General features: G+C 35.3%; 1 long non-coding RNA gene across 1 annotated transcript; it reads left to right on the plus strand.

Annotated features, from left to right (window-relative positions):
* The first annotated feature begins 265 nt into the window (after positions 1-265).
* LOC107553686 (uncharacterized) lies at positions 266-10715 on the plus strand. The gene is made up of 3 exons (XR_001604982.1): positions 266-318; positions 2612-2680; positions 10605-10715. It is a non-coding gene; the product is annotated as an uncharacterized lncRNA (long non-coding RNA).
* Positions 10716-10930: the final 215 nt, after the last annotated feature.

The following is a 10930-nucleotide window of genomic DNA, read 5'->3' on the forward strand; positions in this document are numbered from 1 at the left end:
TTTCTTATCAGGCCGATACCGATAACAGAAAAAATGAGCATTTATCGGCCGATACCGATATGGTGACCGATATATCGTGCATCCCTAATATATATATATATATATATATATATTTGTAAAATGTACTACCAATTTATTAGTGAAAATTGTTTCTACACATTATTAGTGTTTTTTAAATCAATTTATAAGATGTCCTTGTATTCTCAATATCACTTTTCATCCTAATAATTTACTGATATTCCTGTATCTAGTTTCTTAATGACATCACATTCCAGGAAGTGACATCACTTTGGAGGGAAAACAACAGCACCAACATCAGTAAGCATTAGCAATGGATTGGATTGATTTTTGTTTTGTTTTGTTTTGCTGTGGTAATAGTAGGTTTGTTTCACCCTACTATATGGTTTGATCAAATTTCAGAAATCAATTTGATATCAAAAAATGGTTAAAGAATATCAAAGTGACAAAAATAAAAATTGTAACTTTTTATTAGCTGTGTACCATTTGATTTTTTACATGCTACCTTTAAAATAAAGTGCACATTTTAAGTTATCTTACTTTTTTTTAAAGGGTCTGCATAACAGGAATGACCCATATGTGTACTTGTATGTAGTTTTATAGTTTTGCACCTCTAATAAGCAGATGTGTTGCATCAGTGAACGTGAGATAGAGAGAGAAGGAGAGAGAGACGGGGTCGTATGAATCTAGGCCATTCGTTAATGGTAGAGTCACCAGTAGGCCGCGGCTTCACTCTGCTGCCTATCCAGACATTAAAAAGAATTTCAGATATACTCCATTTCTTTGAGGATGCACTTCCTTTGAGATGGGGCTCCTTTTGAGCATATCCAAAGTGTTTGTCTGGTACACGGACCACTCCACAATAATTTAAGCCACAGTACACATATGCGTACTGACCAGAATCAGCCATTTGAAAGTGAACTCGAGACCTTTTTACAAAGATTGATTTGATATCAGTCTATGGTAAACTGGCTAAATTTGAACTGTAAAGATTGTTGTTTGGCTAACGTTGCAATTTTGATCAATGCAATGTTGTTTAAAAGAAACAATATCTATATTATTTAGAAAATTGTATTTCTTATCACTAAAAGTATTTATACTAATAAAATTGTTTAGTATTGTAGTTCAGCTGTTTTCAGAAAAGTGTACACTGTAAAAATTATTTTTCCGAAGTTGTAAATGAAATTAAAAGACTTGGAATATGTTTTACAAGAAAATGCTATTGCAGTCTTTCTACAAACAAAGAAGAATCACATTGAATTCAATGTTACATTTTGAAAATTTTCTTTTTTTAAGTAAATCCTACTTAATTTTTTTTTCAGTGTAGCTTTTCAAGTAACAACAAATGGAACATTGGTGCTTTTTGCTTTCCTACAAAGTCTCTCTTATGTCACATTGGAAAATCTGATTCATTTTAGTGAATTTGTTCATTTGGATGAATTTTTTGAGTCACTGAGCAGTCATCCCATTTCTTTTTAGCGAGTTAATGCTACTGTTTTTCACTGCAGTGTTAATTTCGTTGACGAATAATTTTCGTCACATTTTCATCAACGACGTTTTTTTTCACTGACGATAACGAACTAAAACTCTTTTTGAATGACAAAAACTATGACGTAAATCTATTGACTTTTTCGTCAACGAATAAAGACACTGAAGCATACACACACAGAAAGTGTTTTAAAGGGATAGCAGCCTAATTCAGTTGCTATTGTCCGAGCAACAACAGAAAGACAGAAAATCACACACTGTTCTTGACTGAAAAACTTTAGTAGCCCTAAAAATGAATCTAAATTTATTTATAGAAAAAAATGAAGAATATGGTAAACAAGTTGCTATAAAGAATGCATAATTAGCCTACATAACCATTAGTATTTCATTAAAAAGAAGACTGTGTTCTTTTTCTTTATGAGAAGTGGTTTTATTTAATTTTAACATGAAGGCATGTTGTGTGTCACCGCAGTTAAATCGGTGTCTATCATTATGAAACCTTAATATCAAAACTATATAATGAGTTTGGAAATTTTAGAGAAATGCTTAATAAATGCACTGTAACTAAAGCCATTAGATTTTAGCTGACTAAATTTACTGTAGATTTAGTCGACTAAAATCGTATGATATTTAGTCGACTAAAACTAGACTAAAACTAAAAACAATTCAGATGCCTAAAATATGGCTAAAACTAAATGGCATTTTAGTCAAAAGACTATGACTAAAACTAAATCAAAAAGTGCCTTCAAAATTAACACTGTTTCACTATTTTCAACATTGTTTGTATAATATGTATCCGTTGCTGTCACTGAATTTGAGATTTTTGTGCCAGATAAATATTAATGTGAAATACTTCAAATGATGGTTACACAATAAGATATCGGTGTAGCTTGCTATTTTGTATGTTGCGTAGCAGTCTGCATTTTTAAAAGTGCCACTCATTTTATGAGTAGCTTGAAGCTTGCAAAGCTCCCCTTTCAAAATCACTTCCCCGACACTACTTCTTTTAGCAACTGAGCATCTGACGTTAATTCATCCCCATATTCTTTAGTTATGCTATCATGCGTGTATCGCTCGTGCTGAATATCTGGCTCTTCCTCCGCAGCATGCGCCGCTAACTGCACCATATTGCAGAGAGGCAGGCAGCCCATCACGGATGTAACTTTGATTGACAGTAAGTGTGCATATGTGTCCAATCTGCTCATCGGGATACGTGCTATCGTCATGATCTTTATTTATGTGTTCTGCTGTCGGCACAGTGCGAGCTAACTGCCCATTCCACACTAAATTAATTAGTTTGGCAGCCAGCCTATGATGGAAAATTGGATCCAATATGGTATTTCCAGGGTGTTTCAATGTGGCATTCACTGGAGGGTGAGACAGACTTCAGATATTTGGGTCACACGGATTACATGTCTGCATTTTTTGGATTTTTAAACACATTGCAAATCATTTTCTACATGCATCCATATTGTGAAATAGATTTCAAGCATGCAATTAACAAACACAGACGTCCCTTTATAAAAACAACAGTCGTAACCTTGGAAGCACGCTGTGGCTTTGAACGAACACCTATCCTGGCAGGGGTTCAAACTTGTGTTCCTCTTGAAAGGTTTTATCCAAATAAATAAACATCCTGGGAGAAAGGGAAAAGAGAGGGAGAGAGAAAAAAGGGACTACGGAAGTGCTTCCATCCCGCGTTGTTGTGCGTAATATAAATCCTTTGTAGTGCATGCTCTTCTAATAACACGTTGGCTAATTAATAACTTCTACACAATTATAAATTAACTTCGGATCAGGACTCCGGCTTTGCATATGATTTCCTATAATCGCTAAAGCTACTGCGAAAACATGTCTCATATCAAGCGTAACTTTCTTATTTAACACAGACAGACTGGGTTCTCATCGGGTTTAAACGTACAGCAAATTATCTCTGCTGGGACCTGGAGGGAAAGCCAAAAATCACAGCAGTAATTTTTTTAATTTGAAATAGCATCCTTAATCGTCATTTTTGGATTCGTTCTTTTTTTTTCTTCTTCTTCGAGTGAGCTTTGATGGAATTAATCTTAATATTTTAATATTATTATAGCAGTAAGAAACGAGTATGAGGAGAGCTGTCACTAATTCAACTTGGAAAACCAGGCCTCGGTGTGTAGGAAATGATCATAGGTGGCTCTGCATGCAGCTCGTTTCCTGGTGAGACGCTGGATCCATAATCAAACTCCTCCGTAATTAAAGGTGTAGAGAAAGCAGACGAGAGCGGCATGACATATCGCCTGACTCCTCAAATTCCTCTGTGGCTTTTCAAAGGATACTCCTTTAATATGGAGATTATGCTTATGTACTTGTCTTCACTTGAAAGGCGTTTTCCTAATTTACTTATTAATGACATGTAAATCTATTTATACTGAGGGCCTCAACTTTGAGAAAACGCGCCCGTCCCGTTTGCCGTAAAATCCGTCAGTTTGAAAACACAGAGGGAGGGAGGGAGGGGTAGATGAGCCCGGCCTCCCATTCTTGTTCTGTTAAAAATGTATACAGTCCATGTTAAATTTATTAATATTGCTTGCTGTCATTCACTTTGCTGCACTCTAACTGAAATGCGACTTGACAGCAAGCACATTAAAGATGTATGTCATTGTTTTCAACAAAGATTAATGAAGCTCTGTAAAAGTAGCTGTATAGGAGAGACGGCGAGAGTGATCAGAATTTGAATTCGCTGAATTATACAAGGCAGTTTAACATGCTTGTGGGATATTTGCTCAGTGAGGAGGTTTCAGGATCGAGAGAACTAGTGGTATGTTCAACCGTAAAAACGCTGTAAAAAAGATAATAGCTGTGAGCTGGCGTTTCACGTAGGCAACTGATTTCTAAGGCCATCAAGCTTGTATGTAAACACAAATGCAAATGCTTTGCATTGCAAGCGTGTGCATTTAGTCGGATGTGTTTTTATTCAGGTAGCAAACTATAAATTCTGTCGATTTTAACTTGCTATGCAAGATTCAAACTGTTGCTCCTTCAAGACAGCTGTTGATCTGAAAGGGAAAACTGGTCATAGAAGAAGACAGGATATACATTATAGTGCCTCTTGTGGAAACATTGAGAATGCAGTGCATACTTGGAACTCTCTGTGTAGACATGTATATAAACTCACAATTGTTTTTAATAAAGTATTTAGTTAGCATGTTGCTAAGCACAATGAAGATATGAACAGTCAATTTGTAATTTTTGTTTTAATTTTAGTATTATTTATTTACTATTTATTATTAATATTTTGAATTTGCTTGTACTTTTATATTTTCAGTTTTCATTTGAATAATAATCAAGTTTTAGTAATTATTATTCTTATTGTTATTTATTATTTATTTGTATGTTGTTTTTATTGATGTTATGAATCTGTTTTTAATTTTTAATTTTAATTAAAGTTTTTTAGTAAATTTGTTTTTGTCATTTTTAGTAGTTTTTGTATTTTATATATGCCTATTAATAGTAATTAAAATAAGAAATGTTGTCTTGGCAACTAGCTGAAATAAAAGTTGTTTTCTTTATATTTTATCTTATTTCAGTTAATATATATTTTATTTCAAGTCATTTTTATTTTATTTCAAGTTAGTTTCAGTTTTAGTTAACTATAATAACCATTTTGTCATTTTTATATATGTAATTCTAAATATATATTATAATTATTTATTTCATTTTTAGGTTTTGTATTTTTAGTATTTTATTTCAGTTAGTTGACAATGCATTACAAATTTTCATTTTATATATATATTTTATAATTTTTTTTATTTTTTTTGTGTAGGTTTTAAGTGTTTCATCTAGTATTTTTTATTTAATTTCAGCTTTAACTCAATGCATTTTAGCTAGGCTAGGTCAGTTATTTCATGCCATTTAATTTCAGTACTAAAAATTCACATGATGCAAAGAGTATATAGTACAAAAACAGTATGAGTAAATATGTGTCCCTGGACCACAAAACCAGTCATAAGGGTCAATTTTTCGAAATTGAGATGTATACATCACCTGAAAGCTGAATAAATAAGTTTTCCTTTGATGTATGGATTGTTAGGATATGACAATATTTGGCCGAGGTACAACTATTTGAATATCTGGAATCTTAGGGTGCAAAAAAATCAAAATATTGAGAAAGTCGCCTTTAAAGTTGTCCAAATGAAGTTCTTAGCAATGCATATTACTAATCAAAAATTAAGTTTTGATACATTTACAGTAGTAAATTTACAAAATATCTTCATGGAACATGATCTTTACTTAATATCCTAATAATTTTTGACATAAAATAATAATTTTGACCCATAATTTTGGCTATTGCTACAAATATACCCCAGCAACTTAAGACTGGTTTTGTGCTCCAGGGTCACATATGTTAGTATGTTATTCTGGAAATAGCCCTCGTCTTATAAATTTTCTTATGGCTTCCATAGACATGAATGACAGCTAGACTATTCTTTATCTGTAAAAATCAAACATGTCAAGAAAATGGTGTAAGTATATCCTGGAAGGAATAAGCTGTACAGTATATTTCACTAGAGACAGGACATCTCCATCGGTGTTTTCTCCAGCAGTCTAAGTGTGTTCAGAGCAGCAGTGCTGTAGTGTTGTAGATGAGTGACTCTCACTCAGACATGCTCATGTTGAGCTCTACCGCTCCTGTTTCCCCAGGCACTCCATGTGCTGATGTCATTTCCCCTGCAGCTGGGATAAGAAATTCACATCAGTCCTTTGGTGAAGTCCTTATGAAATCATGTTCATATCTCTGACGTTTGCTGTGTTGCATGCAGCTAGTTGTAAAAAAAAGGCAGTGAAAGGCAGGCATAGATTTTACAAAGAATTTAGATCTACTGTAGACTGAATGTCTCTTTGACGTGCTATCTTTGGTCCCTGTAAGTACAGTAATGACATCATCTGTCAGAATTAATACTATTTATCTGCAGAGAAGAGTAGTCATGAGTATGCATGTCTATCTATCTATCTATCTATCTATCTGTCTATCTGTCTGTCTGTCTGTCTGTCTGTCTGTCTGTCATATACTTTCATATATTTGCAAATAACATTTAATTAGCAAATATTTTATTTCATTATAGTTGATGTTTTCCCAGATTTAGAGGCACTTTAAAGCATGAAATAGCTTTCATTCTGTGTAAAAAAAATGTGAATTAATTAATAAAAAGGTAATTGTGACATTGTATCTCACAATTCCTTTTTTTTTTGTTTGTTTTCTTATATTTTCTTATAATTCTTAATTTCTATCTCACAGTTTTGACTTTTTTTTTCATGCAGTTCTGGGGGGGAGTCCGAAGGGAAAGTCGATTGTGCATCAATTGTTACCAAGACTATTTAAAATGAATATCAATATTTGTCACAGTCATATGAGCCTTTTGTAATTTTATAGTTAAATGAACCATGATTTTAGCTTCCAATTATCATTTACACAAATAAATAAAACAAAGATTATTCTAGTACATACACAAAATACTATTTCAATACTACTTCAAAATGTGATGTTTAATTCATTGTATTACTTATTTTGTACATTGTATTGTCAATTTTTGAGTGAAAAATTCTTTCATCCTCAAACGAAAAAGTGACAATGAAAAAAAAAATCAATAATAATAATGTTATTTTTTCTTACTGTGTAGTACAGTAAACAAAATACAGTTCTGTAATACTACCATTATGTATAAATACTTTATTTCCAAATTATTTATTTTATTTTGGGATGAAATATGACCTGAACATGTTCTTGACAGGTTTCAATCATGCATCAATGATTAAATATAAAGTCCAAATATAGCATTTTATTGATTTAGTCCGTTAATACTACAAATATACCTTTCTATGCTTCTTTCCTGGAGTGAAAATATAGAATATTTTATATGAATCCTGAAGGGACAATACGTTCCTTCCAAATGTCTCAGAAGGAGGTGAAACTCTGAGAGAAAGAGAAGGTCTCAGCAGCGTCAGTGTGAAAGCATGTGAGCTGAGTATCAGCACAGGGGAATCTGTGGATCCGTAGTGAACTTTCAAATCAATTCTATGCATTAGTTATTATCAGCGGCTTTGATAGACACCAGACGTCTGCTCATTATGGGGGCATGATACTGTCTGACCAAATCCACAGAGAGACAGAAAACGAAAGCGGTTGTCTCACAGGTGAATTGGTGAGACAGCAGTAATTATGATTTTTGTGCTTCAGATTTTATTATTATTTTTTTTTTTCAACTCACCATGCTTATTTTTATTGTGCATTTCTTATTACACAAAATATGGTGTTACTACTAAAATATGCCAAGGAAAATCATGGTGATGCCGCACTCTCAGAAAAAAAAGGTACAAAAGCTGTCACTGGGGCGGTACCTTTTCAAAAGGCACACCTTTGTATTAAAGAGTCCATATTGGTACCTTAAAGATACATATAAGTACCTAAAGTGTACATATTAGTACAAAAGTGTCCCTTTTGAAAAGGTACCGCCCCAGTGACAGCTTTTGTACCTTTTTTTCCCCCACCTTGTTACATGTGTCGTGTTCCCAGGGCCGTCCTTAGCTTACGCGGGGCCCGGTGCGAGGTAGGGAGCCCCCACCCCACCACCACCCGGAACACGGTCGCAAACGGACCAAGCAGTTCCGAGCTGCGGGGCCCGGTGCGATCGCACCAGTTGCACTCCCCTAAGGACGGCCCTGAGTGTCCCCAGTCAAAAATGGCTGGCCTTTGAAAAATTGCTTGCAAGTCTCTCATTATGATATTATCACCAAATCTCGGATTCAGTCTTTTTGTCAACTTGTTTTTGTTAATTAGCACAGGTTTTGTATTTGTTTTTGGAACTGATTGATCGAAGGCCTCATTGATCTGAGCTGATACACGTCAGGTTTTGAGTGAAAAAATATTATTTGTGGATAAGTTTGGCAGTGTTCACTTAAAAAAACGGAGGTGCATAAAGAGATTTGCAATTGTTACAAATCCTTACACTTTCCAACCACTCCACTTCAGCTACACGCCTCCATTCAGCTATGTAACGTCCACTTTTAGGATCCAATTAGTTACCATTTGATAAAGTCAAGTGCCCTACTTTTTCTTATCACCCAGTTTTACTTGGAAATGTCTGATTGTGTATGTAAAATGGGTTTTTGGGCCTCAAGGTCAACATGAAATGGCATTCCATAGTGAAGTTGCAAAGTAATGAAAGTAGTGTCAGATCTTTTCTTCCGTATTGTGACATACATTGGTGCTGCTTCTATCTTTAGGTTGTTGTTTGGATGGAGTCCGATCTGAATGCAAGCTTTAAGGCTAACTTTGCTATGCCTTAACTGACAAAATTGACTTAATAGAAAGAATTCAAATCTGTTGTGGCGAATCATACTTTTGACCAATTCTACATTGATTTGTTCATCAACTATCTGGATGACTTTTTCCTGTTTTTGTGGAAACATAATTTCAGTACATGTTTTCCAGTACATTTTAATGAATCCTATGGCATACAATAGTTTGAACAAGTTAGTAGAATTTGCAAAGGCAAAGGATCATTATTATTATTGCTCATCAAACTTTTTGGCTAGGAACTCATCCCACAACATTTGTGCATGTTGAAGAGAAACAATCAGACTTTAATTTTTTCCCAGCATTTGGAAAAATTCCATGCATTTTCCATGCATCCTATTTGTAGAGTCTTTTTTAACAACCACAAAACAATGCATTAAAAACCCGCAGAACATCTTATTCAGTACATGTTTTCCAGTACATTTTAATGAATCCTATGGCATACAATAGTTTGAACAAGTTAGTAGAATTTGCAAAGGCAAAGGATCATTATTATTATTGCTCATCAAACTTTTTGGCTAGGAACTCATCCCACAACATTTGTGCATGTTGAAGAGAAACAATCAGACTTTCATTTTTTCCCAGCATTTGGAAAAATTCCATGCATTTTCCATGCATCCTATTTGTAGAGTCTTTTTTAACAACCACAATACAATGCATTAAAACCCGCAGAACATCTTAGCAACACTCTACTTTTTCCTCACAAATGGACAAATCCCATGCACTTGCAAGGGACCGTAGATTATCCTGGGGGTGGGCTCTTTTGACTTAAGCTAGTAAGCAACCCCGAAGCAATGCACTAAAACCCCTCAGAACATCTTTGCAACCACATAGCAACACCTTGACAACCACCCGAAACATGTCCAAGCAGCCCTCAGAAAATGTCAAAATCTAGTTGTAACAAGTATTATTTGAGTTAAAGCTTTCATAAAGCAGCATGTGTAGCATAGCTTCTGAGATTTATAGACTGTTAGTTTAAATTGGCAGAAAGCAGTAAGACAGCGCCGTCATTTACAGAGAGGAGGAGAGAGAGCGCGTGCCGGGGTCTATTTCTCAGCAGGCGCGGGAATCTTTGCCCTCCTGGAATAATGTAATATATGATGTTCTGTAGAGTGCACTGAGTGATCACATTTGGACGTAGAAAGATGATAAATGTGTGTTGAAACAATGTAAAACTGTCTGAACAGGGTATTGTCAGGGATTTCTGCCTGCTGCGCTTCTGCAATAACCGCCCAGATCCCTCTTTGAGCTGTTCAGATCTATTTAATGCCTTATTATCTGAAAAATATACAGCACGTATTGCCTCAAACTCTGGCAGGCCTTTGTCTCCTGACAAATTTACCTATTCTCCAATTCTGGTGATGCGTTTCAGGAGCGAGCCTCTGTCAATCCCAGTTAAAGACAGCATCCCCATCTTTCAGCTGCGCAAAGCTTTTGATATAGAGCTCGGCCGTAAAGCTTGAAAGAGAAGAAATATATTCAGTTACCCACGCTCGCCTAGAAAAGCTTGTCTGAGAAATGGTGTATTGAAATGCCTAATTAACTGATGGTGTCCAGTCAATTCGCTTTGCTAAACCTGCAGATCACCTCAGCTGAGGGGCCGTCCCTGGGGCTCGTTTGACATGCACACTTTTTACGGCCCCTAAGAATGATTCTAGCAGACGAGGCTTTGTGCTGGATGGAATCTCCCCACCTCCGATAAGTCAATGTATCCTCTTTTATTGGAGTATGAAGGAGAATGCCAATGACATTTTTATTCCGGCAGAATTTCAGACGGACAGTGCGAGCTCCCGCAGGGTGGGTGGAATGCGGCCCAGATGCGAGCGGCGCGGGCAAACCGATCCGGAAAAACGGCAAGGGACGAATCAAAGGAGGAGAGAGATGTTCCGTTTCTCTGTTTCTTCTGCCATTGGGAGCTGTTACTCTTGCATGTGAGGAGTTTTGCTTTGCCCGCTGTTTTTGACAAACAAGTTTTCTACCTTTCTGTTTGTGTGTTTATTTATTAATTTATTTTTTTTATATTCAAATATGTTCTTTCTTAGTTATATTAATTTGATTTCTTGCCAAACAGAATACATGGATGGAATTGCA

Source organism: Sinocyclocheilus grahami, unplaced genomic scaffold, assembly GCF_001515645.1.
Source record: "Sinocyclocheilus grahami isolate Dianchi unplaced genomic scaffold, SAMN03320097.WGS_v1.1 scaffold477.1, whole genome shotgun sequence".
Lineage (NCBI taxonomy): Eukaryota > Metazoa > Chordata > Actinopteri > Cypriniformes > Cyprinidae > Sinocyclocheilus > Sinocyclocheilus grahami.